Below are 26,513 nucleotides of genomic sequence, written 5' to 3' on the forward strand. Positions count from 1 at the left end.
CATTCCTTTAAAATAACTGAGGTATTGTTTCATTAAGTTCTAGTTTCAATGCCAATGAATTCGAAGAAAAAATACACATACCAGAAAAGAAAAGAAAAGAAAAGAAAAGAAAAGAAAAGAAAAGAAAAGAAAAAAGGAAGGAAGGAAGGAAGGAAGGAAGGAAGGAAGGAAAGAAAGAAAGAAAGAAAGAAAGAAAGAAAGAAAGAAAGAAAAGAAAAGAAGAGGAGATAAAAATAATTTTGAGAAAAAAGTTAAAAATAGAATTTCCATATGATCTAGCAGTTCCACTTCTGGGTATATACTCAAAGAATTAAAAACAAGAATTCAGGGGAACCTGGGGGGCTCAATCAGTGAAGCATCCAACTCTTGATTTTGGTTCATGAGTTCTCGCAGTTCATGAGTTTGAGCCCCACACTGGGCTGTGTGCTGACAGTGTGGAGCCTGCTTGGGATTCTCTGTTTCCCTCTCTCTATGCCCCCCTTCTGTCTGTTCTCTCTCTCTCCCAAAATTAAGTAAATAAACATTAAAAAAAAAGAATTCAGCAGACGTTTGAACACCCATGTTCATAACAGCATTATTCACAGTAGTCACAAGGTGGAAACAATCCAGTGTCCCTCGACCGATAAATGGATAAACAAAATGTGGTCTATACATGCAATGGAATATTATTCATCCTTCAAAAGGGAGGAAATTCTGAGACATGCTACCACATGGGTGAACCTTGAGGACAGTGTCCTAAGTGAAATAAGTGCATCATTAAAGGACAAATACCGTATGATTCCACTTGTATGATGTGCCTAGAGTAGTCAAGTGATAGACACAGAAAATAGAATGATGGGTACCAATAGCTGGAGGTTGGGGAAGAGAAGAATTAGTGTTTAATGGGTACAGGGTTGTAGCTTGGGAAAGGGCAAACAATCCTGAACATGATGGTGATGGCCACACAACTGTGTGAATGCACTTAATGTCACTGAACTGTACATTTGAAATGGCATATTTTGTGTTGTGGATATCTTACAACAATTTTTAAAAAAATGATTGTGACAGGAATATATGTTTTATTTTTTGAATGTTTATTTTTGAGAGAGAGAGAGAGAGCAAGGGAGGGGCAGACACAGAATCCCGAGCAAGCTCTCGGCTCCAAGCTGTCAGCACAGAGCCTGACACAGGGCTCTAACCTACAAGCAGTGAGATCACAACCTGAGCCGAAGTGGGGCGCTCAACTGATGAAGCCACCCAGGTGCCCCAGGAATGTTTTAACTACATTGAGTTCCTTCTCCTGGGTAACCTGTCTCCCTGTTGGTCCTGTTACTATCATTAAGGATAAGCCAGAGGGACCCTAACTAACTAACGTGGGCCAGAGGCAACCCTACGTTAGTATAGACATATATGTACATGGTATGCATTACTAGTGTTCCTAAGTTAAGAGAGCCTTAGCATATGTTCACGAGTGATTTCCTAAGAGAAAAAAATAATACTGTTTTCTCTTATGAATGAATAGTACTTTTTTTTATTAATTTAGGGATTCATTCACTTTTTCATTTTTTTCATTCATCTATCTACTGATACGTGTCCACTGTAGGTTTAGTCATTCCACCTTTCCTTTTCCAGGTCCTCTTTGTGTCGTAAAATGACATTGCTGAATCTTAGAGCTGGAAGAAGTGAGAGGCTGAGGCAGAGAAATGACCCCCAGAGTTCACGCCTGTGGATGGGAGCTTCAGAAATATCTAGAAATGTCAATAGCATATACACATCTTTAGGAATTTCTGGTTTTTAAATATTTAGAGATATGATATCAGTCCTTTATTTGCAAAGAGACTCAACTCAAACTGGCTTAATGACTAAGGGTCTTCTGTTGTTCATAGCGGAACCCTGGCTTCAGAGATGACTGGACTCAGGGAAAGTAGAAGTCTGTTTCTATGTCCTTGTTTTTTAAAGAGGTGTGTGTGTGTGTGTGTGTGTGTGTGTGTGTGTGTGTGTGTGTATGTCCTCTGGCTTCATTGCCTCCTACTGTCATTTACTCTACTCCTCATTTACTCTGCTGCATCCGCATTGCTATTTTCCTCTGGTTTCAGAATACTGTAGGCATGATCCTGCCCTAAGGTTTTCCTTTTACTATTCTTTCACCTTGAGCCCTCTTCCCTCCGGTATCCACATGGCTCACTCCATTTCATTCAGATCAAATGCCACCTTGTTGGAGAAATCTTCCCTAATTACAATATTTGAAATAATACACACACACACACACACACACACACACACACACACACTAGCTTACACACAACTCTATCAACTCCAACCCTCCTTACTCTGTTTATTTTTTTCATAGCACTTATAACTTGTTGTGAACTAAAATGTAGGCTTCACATGAGTAGAGACATTTTTTTTTTCCTCTCGTTGTATCCCTAGTTTCTAGACCAGGGATCGGCAAACTAGGGCCAACTGCCAAATTTGCACCACATGTTTTTATATGGCTTATGAGCTATGAAAAGTTTTTACCTTTTCAGATGGTTGAAAAAGATCAAAAGAAGAATAATATCTTGTGACCTGTGACAATATACAACTCAAATTTCCATGTCCATAAGAAATATTATGGGACACAATTATATTCACTTATTTACATGTTGTCTATGTCTGCTTCACTCTACTGTGACAGAGTTGGGAAATTAGGACAGAAACCATATGTGCTCGGGAAAGCCTAAACTTTATAGGAAAAGTTTGCAGACTCTTGGTCTAGAACAACACCTGGCATGTCAAGATTGATGAAATAGATAATGAACAAGTGTGTTTCTGCTTTCTGAATAACAAACCCCTTTCAGAGATCTGAAAACAATACACAGCTTTTTGTCTCCTCATCAGTTCCTCTGATAAAAGGATTTAACTTCCTCTAATGATAAAGGAATTGGTACAGGATCTAAAAAATTATGCCACCACTTAAAAATAGAATAAGAACAAATAACAATAATATTACAACATAGTATATAAAAATTATGAAGAACCATATCTCCAGGAACTTAATAAATAATGAAATATTCATCTCTATACATTGTCCTTAAATCCCTAAATTTATTCATTTTCTTTTTTTCTACTATAATACACCCAAGTAATTTCCTGATACATCCTTTTCTTCCAATGTGTCCTTTAGCTAAATTGAACATGACTCTCAGTTCCCAAACATACCTGATCTTTCTTATTCCAGTCTCCCTACACCTTCTTCTCCCTCTGCCTGAGACATTTTCTTTTTTGCCCACCTGGTGATACTTGCTTGCCATTCAAAACATGAGAGAGCTCAAACACCAGCACTGCCTCACCACTGCAGTGTGATAACATCCATACCTGAGGGCAAATCTATGCATTCATTCATTCATTCATTCATTCATTCATTTGCTAGTGTATTCATTTGTTTATTCATTCAACAGATGTTTATTAGAAAACCACTACATAACAGGCATTCCTCTAGATTCTAGGGCTACGGCAGATATAAAGAGAGATTTCATTTCACTTTCATGGAAGTAAAATTTTATGGGAGGAAAAGACAACATAGTGTTACATAAATAATATTATGGCAAACAGTGATGTGAGCAATAAAAAACAAAAATAAATTGATTGCAATGATCATGATGATAATGCATTGTAATTCTGTGCTGTATCATATTTTGTCCGTATGTCTGGGCCCAGTTACAAATACCACTATGTGTGACTGTGTTTATGTTAAGCCTCCAACGAGGGCTGTCTCATATTTGTTTTTATGCCCAGCACACAGCAGTGTGTGGTACATCATCAGTGTTGGATAGACAGAGGGAAGGTGGTTCAATGGATGGATAATACATGTTGTCGGTAGTTTGATTTCTCTGTGTAGAAAGTGGCACACAGAGACAATAACTATGAGAATATTTTGAAATATTAGAAATATTACACTGATATCACAACTATGACATTTATGAGAAAAAAAGAGGTTAGAAATCATTGATGTTGAAAAGCCCATTTTAAAAAGGAGCATAAGAGCAAAAAACAGGTGAAATATTCAGTGTAAATTTAACAATATGTGAGTAGAACGAGCTTCTGTTGCTGGAACTGAATCAGATCATTTTTTTAGTCAGTAAGTGCATCACTTTGTAGCTCATATATGTAGCCAAAATCTGGAAGTGCCACTCTCTCACAGTATTAAAGCAGCCCTTATTGTTAAGCTGGACTGACCACTATTTTAAGATTTCACTTTTCTAATCTTCATTTACTTATTTTTGAGAAGGAAAGAGAGAGCAGAGAGGGGCAGGGAGAGAGGGAGAGAGAGAATCCCAAGCAGGGTCCATGAGCTGTCGGCACAGAGCCCAGTGCAGGACTCGAATTCATGAACCAAATGGTGAGATCATGACCTGAGCTGAAACTGAGAGTCAGATGCTTAACCGACTGAGCCACCCAGGCATCCCAAGATTTCATTTTTTATCCATTGATTCTCTGCTATGAGAACAAGGATAAAAAAGCATTTTCTCAAACTAATTATTTCCATGTCTAATAAAAAATTTAAAAGGCATAAGTGTCCAAGAATGATAGTGTTTAAAACGTTTTAAATTTTAAATTTAAAAAATGGGTAAATGCCATACTCATTTTCCAGGATTTGATGTTCAATATATTCAACTGCATTCAGTAGCTGTGAATGATGAAAATTAAATAAGCCACTGTAATTTTTTTGAGAATTTACTTTTTCAAAAGGATCAGAAAAGGTCAAGATTATTTGTTGATGTCATAGTTTCTCAGAACTTTTCCAAGATATGTAGAGAAAGGCAGGGAAGACTTCTCTGAAATAATGGTTTCAAGAAATACCACTTCATACCAAAAGAATTATGTGTGTGTGTGTGTGTGCGTGCGTGTGTGTGTGTGTGTGTGTACCTATGTGTATTTTCATGCTGAGAGCACGGCGATAACATAAACAATTGGGAATGTTCTTGAAAAAGCCTTACTCCCATGTGGTAGAAATAGAGATTACACTGTATTTGCTGTTGACATATCAATCCTAATTATAGAGGCTCAGTGTCTCAGGGTGATTCTTTCTTTAGACATTCGAAGACACTCCCATTGAAAGAAAGACAGTTGCTCAAGTGTGTCATGTATTAATGCCTGAGAACAGAATGAATAGGGTGGGAAGGCCTAGATTCTAAAATTCACTTCCTCTCTACTACAAAAGAATCCCTATTTATTGACCTTTGTGGCCAAGTGCAAAAAGAATACCTTTTGCCTCAATTTCTGAGAATTAGAAGAAAAATGAATTCTGTTGCCTGGAATCACATTTTCTCCTAGTCATCTGCCTAACAAATAGTGTCCTGTATCTCATTTCTGTGTTTACAAATGGTAACCATCTTGTAGGATGTCTCTGAATCTCAGAGTTTTCTGTCTTCAAAGATTAAAGTATAAGATAGAGAAAAGATATCTGACCATCATCCGTTTACATAAAACTGACTTTTGAGTCATAGAAATAGTTACAAGATACTTCTGAAAGAATCATTAATATGATTAATTCTAATTGATTGGACTATATGAAAACATAATTATTGGTTAATAAAGGAGCAGCTTAATCTCACTCAGGGGGTTAAAAATGTGCTTAGAGTATTGTCCATCCTGACACTGAGGTCATCTGAAAGTCCATTTATCAAAAATTAGTAACAGTCTTCATCAACTAACCAAAACGGGTCATCTCTGGAACCACTCAAGGGTTAGTCATTATCACACCCAAAGAGAACAAAGCAAAATCCGTAAACAGAGAGCAAATCTGGATTCTGCTCAAGATACAACTCAAATAATCTGGTTATTAACACAAGCTAAAGGTCTGTGATGCCAATAACAGAAAATACCTAAAAGATTAGAAGGATTAGGTTCACAGGGCACCACGCTAAACAACTGAAAAATGTTCTAGTATACTGCAAATTCATTCAATGTGAGTAATAACTTGTTCCTTGTGATATTTAATATTTGAAAAGCATTGATAATGTGCTTGGCTCTGCTCAAAGCTCAGAGAGGGCACAGCTTCGGGGTGGCACATAGTGTCCACTTTCCATCCATCACAACTGTTACTCTTGCTTGACTTCTTTCGTTCAATGACCGCTTTCCTTTTCGTGCCCACACCCCAACCCAGTACATGCCTGTCTCATGATGACACCCTCAAAAGGAAAAAGTACTCAATCCCCATGACGCTTGACTTGGTTCTTTTGGGGGCTAGAGCCTAAAGACTCTAGATATTAAATTATTACTCATAATAGGAGAGCTTCCAATGTATGAACACAGTAATATTCAAATCTGTAATGAATTCTCATTTATTTTACCTATTTCTCAACAGAGACATACCGACTTTGTAATTGTGCTAGGACCTACAGATTTAAAACCAAATGGCACGTTCAGAATGTTACAAGTAGTTTCATACAGATGGCTAGAGAGATGGGTTAGCTTGGAGAAGCAGAGATGAACATTACCAGTGCATAAAGAACCATGCATGCTAAGCAAAGGGATCATGAAATGTATCCTGAAAGCTATAAAGAGCCATTGAGGCCACATTAAGTCGTTACTACAGACATAATCGCATTAATGTTGCAGAAAGATCACCATCGCAGCAGCATGAAGGTGGCCCACATTAGAAATAGGGGAAAAGACAGGAAAAGAAGGCAGCAATCCAAGGAATAAAAGGTTACAGCTTTTATTCAAGCAGTGGAAATATAAGTGGAGTAAAAAAGAAAGATTTAGAGATATTAAGGAAGTCGACTCTAAAAAAACTTGGAAATGAATAGATGTAATCTAAGTGAAAGTGAAGGATGAATCAGGAAAGAATTCAAGATCCATTTCAAGTCTCTAGCTCGGATGACTGACTTTGTAATGGCAACTGGGAGAGGAGCAGAGCTTTACAAAACAGCTTTATTGACATATAATGTATGCATCATACAATTCACCTATTTAATTAATATGTATAATCCAGTGGCTTTCACTATGTTCACAGAGTTGTGCAACCATCATCGCAATCAAATCTAAGACATTCTCGTTATCCCAAAAAGAAACACCATACCCTTCAGTTGTCATTCTCAACACCCCTTCCCGTCTCCCCCAAACCTATGTAACCTTTAATCTACTTCCAGTCTCTATAGATTTTATGTCAATCTAGGACACTTCATATAAATGGAATTACATAGCACGTGGTCCTTGGTGACCAGCTTCTTTCACTTAGCATCATGTTTCCAAGGTTCCATGTTGTAGCATGCATCAGTACATTATATTTTTTCTTACTGAAAGATATTTCATTATATTTCATTTCATTATATGCCATCCTTTATCTCCATTTATCAGTTGATGGGCATTTGAATTGTTTCCAGTTTTTGGCTTTTATGAATAAAGCTGCTATGAACACTTAATGTGTAAGTTTCTGTGTAGACCTGTGTTTTCGTTTCTCTTAGATATATATCTAGGAGTATTACTACATCATATTGTAACTTTATGTTTAAACTTTTGTAGAACTCCCAAAATGTTTTCTAAACTTTTTTAAAAGTTTATTTATTTATTTAGAGGAAGGGTGGGCAGAGAGAGAGGGAGAGAGAGGATCCCAAGCAGTCTCTGCACTGTCAACACAGAGCACGATGCGGGGCTAGATCTCATGAACCGGGAGATCATGACCTGAGCTGAAATCAAGAGTTGGATGCTTAACCGACTGAGCCACCCAGGCACCCCAATATGTTTTCTAAAATGGCTGCATCATATTATATTCCCACCGGCAGTAGATGAGGACTCAAATATCTCCACCAATATTGATTGGATCAATACTGATTATTCTCTAACCTTTTTATTCTAGAAATCCTAAGGGAGGTGAAGTCGTTACTCATTGTGATTTTGATTTGCATTCCTCTGGTGGCTAATAACACTGAGCATCTTTTCGTGTGCTATTGGCTATTTGTATATCTTCTTTGGAGAAATGTCTATTTCTATATTTTGCCCATTTTTAATTGGGTCATTTGTCCATTTATTACCTATTTGTGAGTTCTTTATATACTCTAAACACAAGTCCACTATTTGATATATGATTTGCAAGAATTTTCTCCCATTATGGAGTTGTCTTTTCACTTTCTTGATAGTGTCCTTTGAAGCACAAAAGACTTTAATGTTAATGATGTTCAGTTTATCTTATCTCTGTTTTGGCTTATACTTTGGGTGTCATTACTTAAGAAATCATTGCTTCCTCAAAGGTTACAGAGATTTATATCTATGTTTTCTTCTAATAGTTTTATAGTTTTAGCTCTTATCCTTGTATCTTTAGTCCATTTTTAGTTAATCTTTGTATACGGTCTGAGGTGAGGGTCCAATGTCATTCTTTTGCATGTACGTATCCAGTTCTCTTAGCACAATTGTTGAAGTTACTATTTTTTCCCATTGAATTGTTTCAACACCCTTTCAAGGTCCTAACTGATTTGGGCCAGGATTGGGTATCTGACTTAAAGATAAGCAATCCATGGGCCTTCAATGGTAACAAAATGACCCGATTTCAAAAAACTTTGCCAAAATAAGAAAGAACTAGGTCAATGGGATTGTTCTTTCTTGGAAATTCGACTAGAAACACACAAGAAGAATTTAGTAACTGGGAGAAAACTAAAAGATTATGAATAAAAAGTGTTATAAGTCATAGAGTGATTATGAATGAGCTGAAATATTAATACATAGAAGCTATAAATGGAGAAAATATGGACAGAGTAGAGAATGATTTGCTTTTGATCTCACAACTAAGAAGGAAGTGACAGGAGTCATTGTCATTGTCAAAGGACAGGGTCATTGTCAAAGGAATAGCGGAGAGATGAAATAGAAACTGTTGCTAAAGATCTTTTAAGGCTTTTTTTTCCTTTGAATTCCTGAGAACTACTAGACCCTTCTTTATGTTAGCCAGAGAGATTCACTGATCCTTGCAACCAGAATGACCACCCATAAGTCTTCCAACTGTTAAAAATGTATGGGTTCTATAGAAAACTATTAAATGAAATGAAAACTCTTATGTTAGCAAGCCTAATACATACCTGGCTCCTAATGGAAGCTACACAAATCCCAGTTTCCCTGACCTACTCCCAGATTCCCTCTGTAGGTTTCATGGGCACTATCTAAATTCTGTAGGTATCTGAGAAGTTACAAGTCTTCCTGCTGTAACAAGGATATGTGGCAATCTAAATCATAACTGAAATTCTTCTTGACTTCAGGAGTAAATACTTAATGAATGATATACCAATCTTAACGGATGGAGCCTGTCTGACTTCACTCTTTATATTTCCCATTCATTCACCACAGATCTTTTTTTTAACTTGGAGTCATTTTACTCATAGAAAATATTTTAGATCAGATATAATATTTTTTCACTTAATAGGAGAAATCACATTGGAAATTAATACACACAGATGCCATGAATACATGAGTGATCTCATGGCCACTGTATCAATAGTATTCTGAGTCACATATTCTTTCCTTCAAACTCACATGATCACATTTTTGTCTTTGATTTCAGGTAATGTGTAGTTTTCTTTCTTTCTTTTTTTTTTTTTTTTAATCTCATTTGCCAAGGGATTACATTTGAGATGATAAGCCTCTAGTAATGCAGCTTTGCAAGGAGGCAGGAATATTTAGACAGGAATGATAAGGGTGGGCCTCAGATTTTAGGCAAAGTTCCCAGGTAGGCTACAATAGCAACATTCTTGAAGGCTTAGAACTTTATTCTGATTTTTCCCAATGTTGATTTTGCTGCTAGGGTTTAATGCAGTATAATTCCTGTATTTTCACATGAAAATAATAGGGGGGAAAATCGGGCAGTTCTTATCACTTACCACATACAACATATGTTCTTATATACATACAAGTAAGTTCTTATCACTTATCACTTATCACATACAACGTATGTTTGTTAAGCAAATGCTGTGTACAGACACTATGCTGTAATGTGACAGGGATAAAAAACATGAAAAAGAATCCATGCCTGGACTCAAGGACCTTATATCAGGGATGAAATACCATAGACAATTCCTTGATCTGGAAAAGAAGAGTCCGGATCTGCTTTTTGAACCAGCGGGAATCAGTAAGATTTCTGGAATTCAATTATTTTTCCGTGAACCTAGGGCTAAGCAACTTCACCTAACATAAAACTATTCCTCGTATTTTGAAGCAATGTGTGATTTTATGTGAACATTCTGAATATAGTCCCAACCTCCTAAATCTTCCTGGATCTAAGTGATACAATTTTTCTTTTTATGCTGGAGGAAGCTATTCCCAGGAGAAAATGTTATGATATTGATTTTAATAAGCGTTTGCTTTTTATTTTTTATTTTTTGATGTTTATTTATTTTTGAGAGAGAAACAGAGTGGGAGCACAGGAGGGGCAGAGAGAGAGGGAGATACAAAATCTGAGGCAGGCTTCAGACTCTGAACTGTCAGCACAGACCCTGATGCAGGGCTCAAACCTACCCACTGTGAGATCATGACCTGAGCCAACGTCAGATGCTTAACCAACTGAGCCACCCAGGCGCCCTAGAATGTATTTTTTAAGGCAGAAAGGTAGCACTCATTTTTACTTAATGGTTTTAACAGTTTCCTAGTGTCATTTATAACTTTTAAAAACTTAGATCGGATGTGGGTCTCCATTTGTACTCTGGCCCAATCCTTACAAATGATGGGGCAGCCTTGACCTGGTACAGTACTAAGTTTGTACATACTCTATATGATTTGGTCATCACGATAAAGTAATAAGGTAGAGATTCTTACGAAGTTTGCTTGAACCCAGGTCCACTTGATTCCAAAGCTCATGTTACTAAGACCTACAGTTTATTGCCTTTTAACCTTTTGAATATTTTAAAAATTAGTAAAATGAATGATTTTAGAATATAATATCTAGTTCCACAGTTCAAATTGGTAGTAAACTGCAAAAAAAAAAAAAAAACAGGATTAAAATTTCCCAAATAAAATTAATTTATTCTGTTCAAGACATTGATCATTACATGTTATGCTACAAATACTATCCCACACATTATTGCTGAGGAACACATTTACTATTCAAGTTATTTCACAATATCAGAATTAAGATAAAGGGATCTGCTACCAAAGCCATGGAGATGCTTAAAAACAGTGGGAATAAATTAGAAGATAGAAAATAGAAGATCAAAATTTAGCGTAGAAGTAAACTAGAGAACGGGAATGTGGTGACATAGGCTGTATTTTGAGTGAAAAACAAGAAAGAGCAGAACTTGGGATGAAGAATTTATCTCTGAGGCACATCGTACCTATTTTTTCTTCCATGCTAGAATCATTGTATTTGCTTCCTAACTTGTACCCGAAAAGGCTAACTCCTTGGCACTCAGCTCAAGTCACCCCCAGGTGGTGTGCCTTTGTCCCTGGAACCTCAGACATCTGATAATTGCCTCATTGTTATTCATCTTTTAGATAGCTTTGAATTCTTTCATGTAGGAGAAATAACCAGAATGTTAAAATATAAAGACTTTACATCAATGGAGGGTAATGCAAAGATCTTTCTGGCAGAGATAAGACAAAGGCATATATATACACTGCAAAGGTTATGAACACCACGAATAACACTGCTCTTAAACTAAGCATCATCAGTGTGATGGAAAGATGTTTTCCTCATTCATAATGCTATCTCAACTTTGCAACGAGGTTAATAATAGTGGCAGGTGGCATTAAGTTATTTTGGTAACAAAATTCAGGCGATTACTAATCTTCCTTTTATAATCACTTAAATGGAAGTCACCACTTTGAATCACTTTAAGGATTAAGAATTTTCCTTTCATACAATTTTGAAGAAGGTGTGCATCAGAAACAATATTTTCATATTGGACTTTTCAGAAAGATACGTCCCATGAGTACATCAAAGGCAGATTTCCTGTTATGTTCGTATCCTTCAGATCAAAAGTGAAACATCATTTCTACAAAAGGCCCATGCCTCCAGGCCCTGACTTCCTAATCTAAATTTGGTCACATAGTTTTGCATTCTCATGGTAATGTGTGTGTGTGTGTGTGTGTGTGTGTGTGTGTGTGTGTTTCCTTTATAGGGATTGTGGCTTATACTTATGCCACTGTGTGTTTAATGTCTGTTCCACTAGGTGGGACAGACAGTGTGGGGCAAAGCTTTTAGAAATACTAAGTAGATGACTCCTTACTGGTCCACTAGAAAGAAAGCAAAAGAAAAAAAAAACAGAAAGAAAGAAAGATATAGAAAAATAAGCGTGTAGTTGATCTAATTGTAAATAATTAAGGTGGGGCAAAGCCTGGCATCCACAACATTGGTTGTTAGGGAGAATACTCTCTACCCACTCCTTACTTTTCATGAAAATTCCTAGGGAATTTACCTGGGGACTTCTGGGCTTTCTACGCCCCATTACTCAGTCAGCTCTAAGTGGAGTGATTCATCAGATTGATACATTTAATAAAAATAAATAAGGCATAGCATGCCTCTTCCTCTTTGAGAACAAACCTAGAGCAAGCTGTCCCCCAGTGAATAAGGGGGACATCACTTATGCTGAGATCTTAATTTGTGCAGAACCTTGATGGGGAAGGAACTCTGTTCCCCTAGAGACCTCCACTGCATGGTACAAAGTGGTGCTCAATGCTTTTATACTTTGTTCCATTGATTCACTGTTGGGCACATGCTGTGACACTAGCAAATCTCTTGGACGTCTCAGCATCATTCTCAGAGAATCATCATAAGGAGGAGGTTTGGACATGTTCTATAGAATCTTTTAAAATTACATAAATTATGTCGATTTAAGTTTAAACTTAAACATACTCTTGTATGAAAAATCAACCATGAGGATAAACGATCAATGTTTAGATAACCTTGATAAAAGTCAGTTTAGAATCTGTGCAGAGCAAGAAATAACTTATGATGAACCAGTAGCCAAGATTTCAAGTTAATGTGTGTTTGTTCTGGGACAATGTGTTCTCCATGACAGTTACTGTCGTTGCTGTTTTCTCTGCATCTGTTAGTCAAGATTTTCCCTACTGATTTACAAGACCATTAAATAGTGATATATCAGGGAAATAAATGGTAGCCAAGCAAAGCTGATTTTTTTTCCTAAAGTGTAATTGCTGAATTAAACTCTGGAAATCATATAAAATCTGAACGCACAGGTTGTATAAGGACATACAAGTGGATTACTTTCTTTGTAAACCTTGAAATTTGTGATAAATCAAAACTTGACAGATAACAACGTAGAATTTGCTAAAAGGATTTATTGTTAAAATGAGTGCTGTGTAAAGTGCGGTTGGCTAGTGAATAGAAGAACATTGCTATGTGCGTCCAGCCCTTGGGAGATGGGTGATGTCTGGCTGAAAGTCTGTTCCGAACTGTGTGTCATTAAGAACGAGTCGAACAGGTTGGTCTACTCTCCATCAATACATGTTATCAGCAAGGGCTGATTAAACTTTAACTCCACATTGCAAAACGTTTTGGCTGAGAAGACTGAGGGCATGTGTAATACAGGAAATGCATTTTCTGAACGGTTACTACAAGCGAAGTGGTAAGTAATGTTTGTGTCTTACACTATCAAGGTTCAGTGATAAGACACTTGATGTAAACATGGATTATCTTTATTTTAGAAAAGTTTAAGTGCAATTTCAAATATAGCAAAGCATATACAGAATACAAATAATGCTTGTTTTTAGCAAATGTTGCTATTCTGAATACACCGTGTTCATAGAATGGTTTAAGTATGTCAGGGGCTGGAGATGCCTTTAATCCATGCACTGTTTATTAAATTGTCACCACAACTACAGATAGGTATTTCACATTTGATATGAATTATTAGTCTCTAAAAACAATAAAGTACTGTATAATGTAAACAGTCAACCAAATTTGAGTTCTTTCTTTCTTTTTAAAAAAAATTTTGTTTTACATTTATTTATTTTTGAGACGGAAAGAGAGAGACAGCACAAGCAGGGGAGGGGCAGAGAGAGAAGGAGACACAGAATCTGAAGCAGGCTCCAGGCTCCAAGCTGTCAGCACAGAGCGCTCAAACTCACAAACCACCAGATCATGACCTGAGATCATGACCTGAGCTGAAGTCAGGCACTTAACTGACTGAGCCACCCAGGTGCGCCCAATTTGAGTTATTTCTTAAAGACACTTAGTCATTAATAAATCTGTTGCATTTCAATTCAAGTTACAAAAAAGTAGTTAATGGGAATAATGCATTCTGCAACTCTGATCTCTAAAATGCTATTCACATTAAGTGAATATTTAAATAAATTTAAGTTTGGGGTACGTGGGTGGCTCAGTGGGTTAAGCGTTTGACTTTGGCTCAGGTCATGATCTCCAGGTCCAAGGGTTCGAGCCCCATGTCAGGCTCTGTGCTGACAGCTGAGAGCCTGGAGTCTGCTTCGGATTCTGGGTCTCCCTCTCTCTCTGTACCTCCCCCACTCTCATTGTGTGTATGTGTGTGTGTGTGTGTGTGTGTGTGTGTGTCTCGAAAATAAATAAATATTAAAAAAATTTTTTTTTAATTTCTGCTTTAGTTAGACATTTAATGGTAGGTAAACACAACTCAAGTGACACAATCACAAAAGTTCACAGCAGCTGAGCATAACCACAATATGGAGAATACCAAGAGAGGTGGGAAAAAGCCTTCTGAGGCCACAGCCTTTCTCCCAGGCTATTGCAACTAATAGTCTGTTTGTCTCCTTTTGTTTTTGTTTTTGTTTTTTCAACGACAACAAGCTAAAGCACCCAGAAGATGGATTATACAGTTTGAGCTCAATAGGTAGCATTTTATGTCAGTTAGCAGTTCCTGCAGACATTCTGGAGAGTGTAGTCCAAACAACACCTGAACAACGAACATGTAAAAGATGAACCAGGGAGCTAATTAAATGACCACAGAGGCCCAGACTCCACATGATAAAAGCCCAGACGAAAGTCCTTGATGAGCTAAGGTAAAGGGTTAAGTGAATGGTTATGAAAAATGTGAGAGAGAAACATGGCAGATTCAACACACGTGCTTCCCTCTATTCCCTCCTGAAACTGCACTAAGATGATGAGAAAGGGATTGTTTAAAGCATAAATCCCCAAGGACACATAGAAGAGAAGGTGTGGCAGCGGCCAAATTTTGGAAGCTGGAAAGCAGATGAATAAGTAGTAACTAACTTCCCAGACTAGAGGAAGCCAGGACCTGAGTGGCAGCAGAGAAAGGCCAGCGGCAAGGCCTCTGAGCAGCAGAAACCCAACAAAACATAGAACCTGGAGGTACCATAGGCCTCTAAAAGGAAGGATGCAGTTAAGGAAAAGACAAAGATGATCTAGGGGTTCCTGGTGGCTCAGTCCATTGAGCAACCAACTCTTGGGTTCGGCACCTATGGTGCTGTCACAGCTCGTGAGTTCGAGCCCCCTGTCAGGCTCTGCACTGATAGTGTGGAGCCTGCTTGAGATTCTCTCTCCCTCTGTCCCTCACACGCTTTCTCTCTCTCTCTCAAAATAAATACATAAACCTGAAAAAACAAAACAAAACAAAAAAAGATGGGCTAAATGTCCATGTTAGTAGCAATTTTCTCTCTTTATCCCACTCAGTTGAGCAGCTGCCCCTCACCCACCTGGGCAGAAGGCCAGGGTGCCTTCCGGAAAGGCTGAGTTATGGGGATTGTGAGGCCAGACCCCAGGCTCTGCTGGCAAGGCACTTAGCCCTTAAAACCGCAAACTGAAGAAAAGAAAAATCTCCCATCAGTGTTTCTAGTCAACTCTGAGAAAGCACTAACTGGCCTATGCTCATACTTCCAGAGAAAATGGAGAATCCCTTTCTGGGAAAAGCAACCAGACTAAGAGAGAAGGTACGAAGATCTGACTGTTGAGAGCTTTTGCAACAGTGTGTATAAGCCAACCAGATCATCCTACAGTGACAGCCCCCCTCCAACACACACACACACACACACACACACACACACACACACACACACGGGTTCCAGTCAGTTCTAACATGAAAGATAAAAGCCAAAATAATTAAGAAGTAACTCAGAAAAGAAGAGAGAATGCAAATAGCAGAAGAAAATTTCCCACAACTCGAATTAGTATCTTCAAAGATACAAGAGAATATATACTATTCTTAAACTAAAAATAGAATGTTATTCTAAAAAGGAGAAGTCTGATAAAAGAACTCAAGGAACTTGAAAATAACATGACAGAAATGGAAAATTTTTTTAAATGGCTTGAAAAACAAAGTTGAAGAAATTTTTTCGGAAAGTAGAAGAAAAAAATCAAAAAGAAAAACGCATAAATTACACAAGAAAATTAAGAATCAACATTAAAATAGGGGACTTCCAGAGAGACAGAGGACAAAAAAATGCCAAAGAGGAGGTATGATTTTCCAGAGCCGGGCATGGTTTCCAGATGGAAAAGGCCCATTGAGTTCCCAAGACAATAGAAGAGCTGCATAAAAATAAAGCATCAGAAAAATTATAGCACTCGGGGCATAAAGAGATAATTATAAAAGTTTTTGAGAGGAAAAAATGATCAGAATCAAAGGATCAAGGATCAAAGTGCCACTAGCTGTAAACAACTTAGAAACTAGAAAACAATGAAGCCATGCTTTAAAAACTCAGAGAGAAAATTATTTATAACCATCAAAATTATTACTGAAGTGGGAAAGTATAATTAACATCTTTTTCAGGTATGCAAGGATTCCAAAACTAATCGATACTTGAAACTGAAAACCCAGAAATATTAGTAGAAGCATTATATTTATAAATATGAAGGGAAATACCAAAGAAGCAGCTATGTGCCTCCAAGAAGTAAAACTCAGAATGAGGACAGGAGATAGTATTGTTTTAGTTTTATACCTGGTAGAACTAATTTTGTTATAAAACCATTTACCTTTACAATATTGGTTAAAATAAAAGTTAAATTACATACATTAAGGCACAAAATAAACAAGGATTTAAAATATTAAGGTACAGGGGCACCTGGGTGGCTCAGTCAGGTAAGGTCTGACTTCGGCTCAGGTCATGATCTCACGGTTGGTGAGTTCGAGCTCCCCACATCGAGCTCTGTGCTGACGCCTCAGAGCCTGGAGCCTGCTTCAGATTCCGTGTCTCCCTCTCTCTCTGCCCCTCCCCCCATCTAAAAAATAATAAACATTCAAAAAATTAAAAACTCCGAAAATTATTTCTAACCATTAAAGTTATTATTCCCCGTGCTGTGACGCCGACTGAATCTATGTTCATGTTGTTTTGCCAACCCATATCACACTCATAATCAGCCAAACTGTTCAAAATTACCTTCCCTTGAAAGGCACTAGTATGGATTGAAAATATTAAGTGCATAGTTTGTGATAAAGAATAACTGAAAGTTTTTGTCTGGACATCAGGTGGCATTTCCATGACTTGCTTTTGCACGTGAACTGTGTCACCCGTAACAATGTTATTTTCCATATATGAAAGTCATGTCGTCAATTCTGTGGGTCACTTTTTCCAAAAGTTGAGAATCATTTCCCTAAGTCCTCTCCACACTCACTTCTGTTATGATCCTAATCCATAGTACATTTTCGGGACAGAAGTCTTGGTTATTGTTTGGCTCTTCTGAGCCAACTGGTTAATCTAAGCACCGAAATCAAGGTCGTGATCACCTAGTCCTCATTGTTTGCTAAGAGTTTTAACAGAAAATTACGTAACTCTTTTTTGAGTCCTTGGTGTTTTCACATCTTACATCCTTTATAGAATGAAAAAGAGATGAAATACTCAAAGGCACGAAAGTAGGAAACATTGTTTTTTTAGGACCCATCGCTTTCATGTGTCACCTTGAACGATCACAGCTCACAACTAACAAACGAACAGGTAGACCTGTGGCAAGTTCAGTACCCTAAAGAAGGGTTCTTTCAAGCTAGCGCTCCACTGCCTCATCGTATTTCCATGAATGGTAAGTTTATTTCTGATGGTCTTTGATCACTTTAAAGCAAACGGAATACTAGAAATATTTTAGCTTTGCTCAGTGGCAGTATCGTAGCCAATGAGGTTTATCCGAGGCGCGATTATTGCTAATTGAAAACTAGAAATATTTTAAGGTACTCACTTTTTAAGAAGAAACACTTTAATATTTCCTACAGTTGGTCCAACAATCCTTTGTTCTAGTAAGTGAAAAGAAATCCCATTTTATTTCTTTATTGCAATTTTCACTTTTTCTGAATCCTTTATTCTTGACTATGGAAGGAAGGAGGGTCTTATTTGAGGAAATTATCTGTGCAAATATAGTTGCCTAGGTTTTGCTATTACCTCCCTCTAGTGGAGGCACAGACTAATTTTTACAGTAGGCATTTTCCTTAATAACAGGAAGTGTAGAACTCTTTTGTCCAATATGGTAGCCACTAAGCACAGGTGGCTATTTAAATTTAATCAGTAAAGAGTAAATAAAGTGAAATATTCCATTACTCGGTCACTCTAGCAGCATGTCAAGTGCTCAAATAGCCATCGGTGATCATAAAAGACAGCTCAGGCATAGAACATTTCCATTCTCACAGAAAGCTGTGTTGGAATGCTGATCTAGAGTAATGTGTGCATTACAGAACATGGGGCCATGACTTTATCCAACCTGAAGGGAGTTTACGTTCTTGACAATAGATGATCCAAAACCATCCCAAAGCCCTAGATTCTACCCTCAGCATCCAAGACCCACAGAATCAAGCAGCTAACTGCTCTTGAACTTTTCATAAGAAGTTAAAATTCACTTTTTTAGATGAGTTTATTTATTTAAATCTCTCAGATTTCATTACTTCAACAGATCCCACGCTACGTGGTACAATTAAATCATCTTTGACATATTTCTGCTTTCTGATCTAACAACATGTAACCATATATGACCCTCTCTTTTCTTCCTTAGATGAGAAAAATCAGAATAGAAACCCATTTGCTTCCCTATGAAGTTAATTATAAGCAGAATTGACAAGAGAAATTATTTAAAAGGATGTATAGCTATCATAGGTGTAGACAACCCTCATTCATGACAACTGCTTTAGAGGAAAACTCAAAGCGTTCAAGAAAAGGGATTATTTCTGACTTTTGTTGGGGGGGGGTCTCTACTTTGCAACTCTGAATGTAAATTTTTGCCACTGAGTAAGTTACTTGTTAACTCAATCATAAGAATATATTAAGCACTATACTGGGCTGTGCACCTACATTTTTCTGGATGACTTAAATTAATTCCCAACTTCTAAAATTTTTAAACATTTACTTATAGATAACATGTATAAATGCCATGTTGTATTTCACTGCATGAACATCAAGATATTTGACTAAAAGTATTGCTATTCCTGACTCAATATGTCAAAATAACTATGTAACGGGCTCAAATTAATTCCATCATTATTAGAAAGAAAATTTAAATAACTAGAATGAAAGATGTAAGTAGGAGTTTTTTTCTTTGAACCAAAGCAAACCCTATCCTCTAAATGCCCAGGATATCAGCATTTAACAATATTAAAACAATCATTAATGAACATCTAGTAAGTGCTGAATGGTTAGCTAAGTATAGCGCTGTCCTTATAAAATTTTCAGGCTAGGAGTGGAGCTGATAGTCACATAGACATTATACCCATTTGCATATCATGGACATATGTCAAACAAGATCATGAAACAAGTGAACCTTAAGAATATCAGATGTAACTCCCCATATATCTATTTATGAATTCAATGATGATTTATTGACATGTGCTATGTGTTAAGCACTGTGCTGAGCTCTAGGGATCCAATATAAATCAGACAAGGTCTTATAGCCCAAAGAGCAATCAGGATTAGTTTCTATGATTCTATTTGAGTTTCATCTTATGTTTTTTTTTTAAACTCATATAGACTGGAAGGAAATTCATCTTGCCATGAATTTTATCTCCTGATTCCTTCATTTGCACATTGAGAGTAGAAATGGTTGGATTGACTCCTTTCTTCAAATCTTAACAAATATGTTTTGAGCCTTAAGATACTCACCATCTGATAATAGTAACCAATAATTAAATAAAGACAAAGTGACAAGGCTTTAACAGAAATGCATCCAAGTACTGTTGGATATTAGAGGAAGATTCAGATGAGTATTCTAGGGAGGACTAGTAAGGATTTATAAAAAGAGAAGACATTTGAGTTTAGCCTTGAAGGTGGGAGTTTCCTAAGCAAAGAAGGGCATGCCAAGCATAGAAAAAAATGGGAGCCTGCTGAATTCAGTCTGGTGGTTTAGAGCACAGAGTTGAAGGAGAAAAATGGCAAGGAATTAAGATGACATATTTTTAGAGAGCATATTTTTACCAAGAGAAATAAATGTGTCTGAAATGAATTATCAATCAAGAGCTCTTTAATAACCTGACCTAAGGGCCAAACATCCACTTTCTCCTTTTCTTTTTTTTAAATTTTTTTAATGTCTTATTACTTATTTTTGAGAGAGAGAGACAGAGCATGAGCAGGGGAGGGGCAGAGAGAGAGGGAGACCCAGAATCTGAAGCAGCTCCAGGCTCTGAGCTGTCAGCACAGAGCCTGATGCGGGACTTGAACTCACAAACCACGAGATCATAACCTGAGCTGAAGTCTGATGCTTAACCAACCGAGTCACCCAGGTGCCCCTCTCCTTTTCTTTATCACAAAAAGTTATCATTTTGAGGCATTATATTTTGGTCAATGCTGATAGATGGAAAGAGTATAAAAGTCATGCTTAATATGTTTCAATTAAAAAAAATCATTTCTTCAAGAAATATTTTAGAACACTGGCTCTGTTCTGAGCACAAGATGCAGACCCATAGTAATACGAGAGGGAAACAAGATACAATCTACCTTTGAAAAGTTGCTGTTTAATTGGAAACACAAAGGTGATCCAACATAATTACATAAAATCATAGCATGTGCTCTGTGAGAAAAATGAGGGGTTTTGAGAAGAGCAAAAATGTGGTCACCTCAGGGAAAGTCTAGAATATTTAGCAGAAAAAGTAATATTCTCTGTGTCTTTTAGAATGATTAAGAGTTTGACAGAAGGAAAAGTGAGAAGAAAGTATTTTAGGCAGAGGGCTAAAGATAAATGATGTCTTCTAGCTATAAATGTTCCTGGCAAACATTTCTCTGCCCTAGTTTTGTGTGTTAACAAAAATATTTTCAAATTTAAGAAAATCATATTTTATAAACATACTTGCTCATTATAAATGTCTATTTTACTAGATTTTATATGGCGGCCAACTAGACAGTATACTTCCAGAAAATATTGTTTATGAAATAAACATGTATCTAAAATCAAAACTAGAGGACCCAGTTTTCATTCCTCCATCATATCCTGGATATATTTCCTCTACTCAGAGACTCCCTGTTGTTATTGCTGTTAACAAGAGAAAAGCAACATGTACAGTAAAATAAAACTAGCTGGGAGATTGAAAAGCCATATCGCTTTAATCTAAAAATTCCTTGCCAGTGTTTCTGTATTTTTTTTATTTTTAATGTTTATTTATTTTTGAGAGAGAGAGAGAGAGAGAGAAAATGAAAGAGGGGGAGGGGAAGAGAGAGAGACACACACACACACACACACACACACACACACACACACAGAATCCTAAGTAGGTTCCAGGCTCTGAGCTGTCAGCACAGAGCCCACCACGGGGTTCGAACTTATAAACAGTGAGATCATGAGTGGCTGAACTCGGACAGTTAACCGACTGAGCCACCCAGTTGCCCCATTCAGCGTTTCTTTAAATTTGGTCCATGGCAAGGTTGAAAACAGCTCAATAATATCCATTTGGATAAAATTTGCCATCTTCTCATTTTACTTCTTCCAGTACCCAATCTTTTATCTTTATAAATTTTTACTAAGGTGTAATTTACAAGTACCAAAATGCAAAAATCCAAATGTAATGTTTGATGAATTTTGTCAAATGTGTACATCCATATAAAGCACACTTTAAACAAATCAAGTATTTCTGTCACCCCAGAAAGTTCCCTCTTTTCTCCATGTATAGAAATTAGTATTATCACTACTGGTGTCTTTATAACTTGCAATATCAAGTATACAAGAAATCTAGTCTCTGCTCAAGAGAATGGAATTTAAATACGTTCACAAGCAATACATAAGCTAATAATTTAAAATCTGTAATAAATTTCCTTGAAAATATAGTAATAAATTTAGCATGGAAAAGATATCAAAACATCATCATCACTAAAAACATTTATCAGAAACATAACTATATATATATATATATATATATATATATATATATAGGAAGCACAAAACCAAAGTAAAGTTAATGCCCAAGTACAAAACCCATATAATAAAGCAACGCTGTGCACAGACCTTATACTAAATATGCCATAGAAGAAATGAGATTTCAGCAGAATTAAATAGGGAAGAAAATACCAGAAATATCAGAAAGACATTTGGAAAACATGGAAGAAGAAGCATGTATGGGTGGTACATGCATGTGTGTGTGTGTGTGTGTGTGTGCGCGTGTGTGTGTGATGGAGGGAAATTAAAGATGGAACAGAGTATAATTTGCGAAGCATGTGGCATTAGTAATTGCTTAATAAATATAGTGCTTATGTGAATTTAAATAGACCATAGAATCCATTGAGTAACTGCTGAGCAACATTGTCTTGAATTTCTAAGCAAATCTCTGAGACGCACAGATATCTAGGGAACTGTGGTACAAACACTATTGGTATAGATTTTTGTCCTGATTAGCTGATGTTGATCACAAGTGACTATTTTGACCTTCTGCCCTTGGATGATTCTCACCATTAATAGATACCATAATACTTCTTATAAATATCCTCCAAAGTTGTTGAGATAACATGTTTTATAGATGAAAACAAATGAACAAAAATTCTCTGTTTGTATCAGTTAGTGTTACAGTATTCAACTCTTACCACAACATTGAAAACATAACCTCATACTGACACAGGAAATCGGGACTTGCATGCATGTGTCTTTGAGTTCATTATTTGTCTTTCAAATAAATATGATCCAATCTCCAGTTAGCCGGAAAAACCCAAATGTCTTAAGCTCGCTTCTATGCATTGTAAATATTCAATAAAGGTTGAGGACTGAATGATTTTAAAAGGCCACTTATAAGCTCAAGATGCTTCCTAGAAGCACACAATGGTTACAAGTCGTTCTTCATTACTCTTAAAATATACACATAAGAACCTTTATAAAAACATGAGAAATTTTATTTATTATGCTTAGGTATATCTTTACACCCAGCTTGGTTTCTGTTTTTTTTTTTTTTTTCTTGAGTTATAAATCTCAAGAAGGAAGAGGCTCTATATTTAGTACTGCTTAAAAAGTGCCTGTAGGAGAGGAGCCAAGATGGCGGAACAGCATGGAAGTTTTTTGTGTGTCTCTCATCCATGAAATACAGCCAGACCAACACTACACCACCCTGCACACCTAGAAAACCGATCGAAGGATTAACACAACAATCTGCACAACCTGAACCGCAGAATTCAGGAGGTTCGCAGCACGGAGAGGTGCACTTGGGAAGCGAGAAGCTGCAGCTGGCGGAGAGGTGCTTTTGCGGGCAGAGAGAGGACGGAGACCGGGGGCAGGAGTGGGGGGAGAATTCAGGAAAAGCACCCCTCCCCAAAAGCAGCTGGAGAGAAAGTGGAAAATTGGAAACAGCCGCAGGGACTAAACTAAAAAGGGAGAAAGGAGAAAGGAGAGGGTTTAAATTCCATTAAGACTGTAAACCAGGGGAGCGCAAAGGCTGCAACTCCGCAGCTCATACCTGGCGGTGCTCTGGCGGGAAGGGCGAATCCCCAGGAACAGACTGGGGTTCGGGAGGTTCTCGGGCCACACGGGGAAAAGCAGTTCCACTGCCGGAAGGACATTTGGTAGAGACTGTTGAAGCCACCTGGTTGCAGCAGACCCTGGAAGGCAGCCACATTCACTGATGCTGGAACAAGGTCGTTGAGGGTGAAGCCTGGTGCCAGATGTGTTGTGATTTCCCACAATCCCTGAAACGCTGCTGCTACACTGTCTCGCGAACTTTTTCTGGGGCGGGCTGGCACCTGGCCTCAGTCACAGGGCACCGGCAGCAGCAGGTTCCAGCGGGCGTTCCTGGGTACATTCCGCCATTGCTCGGTGAGCCCTCCTGCAGAGGGGCGGGAACAGGTCAAAACTGCAGTCCTTCAGAAGTAAGGGGCCGGGGAAAACAGCCGCATCTGAGACAAAACTCGGGAAGGAGGTACTGCCTGGGGCTTGGTCACAGACAGTGAAGACGCGGGCAGTGGATGAAACCTGAAGATAGAGGGCGGGGGCGCGATTGCTGATCGGAGAGAAGTGTTCCCATACTAGACACTGGGTACTGGGTGACAACAGTTTCACCTCTCCCGCGTATGTGCATACACACCTACGAGCGCCACAACGCTCCACCCCAGGAAGTTAGCAGCGCCATCTAGTGGACAGCGGAGCCATTACACTGAGCCCCACCCAATTGGACCAACCTCGCTCTTCAAGAACATAAGTCTCACCGCCTGTTTACTTTATGGACTATAAAGCACTTCATAGTCTGACTACTAGGGGAAAATGAAATAATTACAGTCCTATTTCAATCTGTTAGCAGGTCCATCTATTCAATTTTCTTTTTCTTTTTTTCCTCTTTTTCACCTCTTTTCTTTTTCTTGAATACAGAAAGAGAAAATTCATTTTTATTTTCAATTTTTGTTAAAAATATTTTTCTTTAATTTTTTTACTATATTTTTTGCTTTCGTGTAAATTTTTTCAAATCCTATTTTACTTCCATAATTTTATTTTAGTCTACTACAGTGTATTCACTTTTTCAAATTTTCAAATGATTTCCTTTTTTTCTCTTTTTTGTTTCTTTTCTTTTTCTTGAATACAGAAAGAGAAAAAAATCATTTTTATTTTTAATTTTTATTAAAAATATTTTTCTTTAATTTTTTTCTACTATATTCCAGACTTTTGTGTAAATTTTTTCAAATTCTATTTTACTCCCATCATCTCATTTTAGTCTACTTCCGTGTATTCATTTTTTCAAATTCTCAAACAACTTCCTTCTCCCCCCCCTTCTTTCTCTAACCTGTCAAACCACTTTCAACACCTAGACCAAAACACACCTGGGATCTAGCATCAGACAGATCAAGTTTGCAGCTGACCTATCCACAGAAACTTGGCAGGCCAGAAAGGAGTGGCAGGATATATTCAATGTACTGAATCAGAAAAACATGCAGCCAAAAATTCTTTATCCAACAAGGCTGTCGTTCAAAATAGAAGGAGAGATAAAACATTTCCCAGACAAACAAAAATTAAAGGAGTTTGTGACCACTTAACCAGCCCTGCAAGAAATTTTAAGGGGGACTCTCTGAGGGGGGGAAAGAAAAAAAAAAGACCAAAAGTAACAAAGACTAGAAAGGACCAGAGAACACCACCAGAAACTCCAACTCTACAAACATCATAATGGCAATAAATTCATATCTTTCAGTTCTCACCCTAAATGTCCATGGACTCAATGCTCCAATCAAAAGACACAGAGCAACAGAATGGATAAGAAAACAAGATCCATCTATATGCTGTTTACAAGAGACCCACTTTAGACCTCAAGACACCTTCAGATTGAAACTAAGGGGATGGAGAACTATCTATCATGCTAATGGTCAACAAAAGAAAGCCGGAGTAGCCATACTTATATCAGACAATCTAGACTTTAAAATAAAGATTGTATCAAGAGATGCAGAAAGGCATTATATCATAATCAAGGGGTCTATCCACCAAGAAGACCTAACAATTGTAAACATTTATGCACCAAAGATGGAAGCACCCAAATATATACATCCATTAATCACAAACATAAAGAAACTCATTGATAGTAATACCATAACAGTAGTAGACTTCAACACTCCACTCATAGCAATGGACAGATCATCTAATCAAAAATCAACAAGGAAACAATGGCTTTGAATGACACACTGGACCAGATGGACTTAACAGATATATTCAGAACATTTCATCCTAAAGCAGCAGAATATACATTCTTCTCCAGTGTACTTGGAACATTCTCCAGAATAGACCATATACTGGGACACAAATCAGCCCTAAGTAAGTACAAAAATATTGAGATCCTACCATGCATATTTTCAGACCACAATCCTATGAAACTCAAAATCAACCACAAGAAAAAACTCGGAAAGTTAACAAATACTTGGAGACTGAAGAACATCCTACTAAAGAATGAATGGGCTAACCAAGAAGTTAAAGAGGAAATTAAAAAGTATATGGAAGTCAATGAAAATGATAACACCACAACCCAAAACCTCTGGGACGCAGCAAAGGCGGTCATAAGAGGAAAGTATATAGCAATCCAGGCCTTCCTAAAGAAGGAAGAAAGATCTCAGATACACAACCTAACCTTACGCCTTAAGGGGCTGGAAAAAGAACAGCAAATAAAACCCAAAACCAGCAGAAGACAGGAAGTAATAAAGATTAGAGCAGAAATTACTGCTATCGAAACTAAAAAAAAAACAGTAGAACAGATCAATGAAACCAGAAGCTGGTTCTTTGA

At 37.4% G+C, this 26,513-nt stretch overlaps 1 non-coding gene across 1 annotated transcript; it reads left to right on the forward strand.

Moving 5' to 3' along the window:
- Window positions 1–17,963: 17,963 nt before the first annotated feature.
- On the forward strand, window positions 17,964–18,101 carry LOC115526053. Its single transcript, XR_003972525.1, has one exon. It is a non-coding gene; the product is annotated as a U4 spliceosomal RNA (small nuclear RNA).
- The last annotated feature ends 8,412 nt before the right edge of the window (window positions 18,102–26,513 follow it).

Source organism: Lynx canadensis, chromosome A1 (assembly GCF_007474595.2).
Source record: "Lynx canadensis isolate LIC74 chromosome A1, mLynCan4.pri.v2, whole genome shotgun sequence".
NCBI classification, from domain to species: Eukaryota; Metazoa; Chordata; class Mammalia; order Carnivora; family Felidae; genus Lynx; species Lynx canadensis.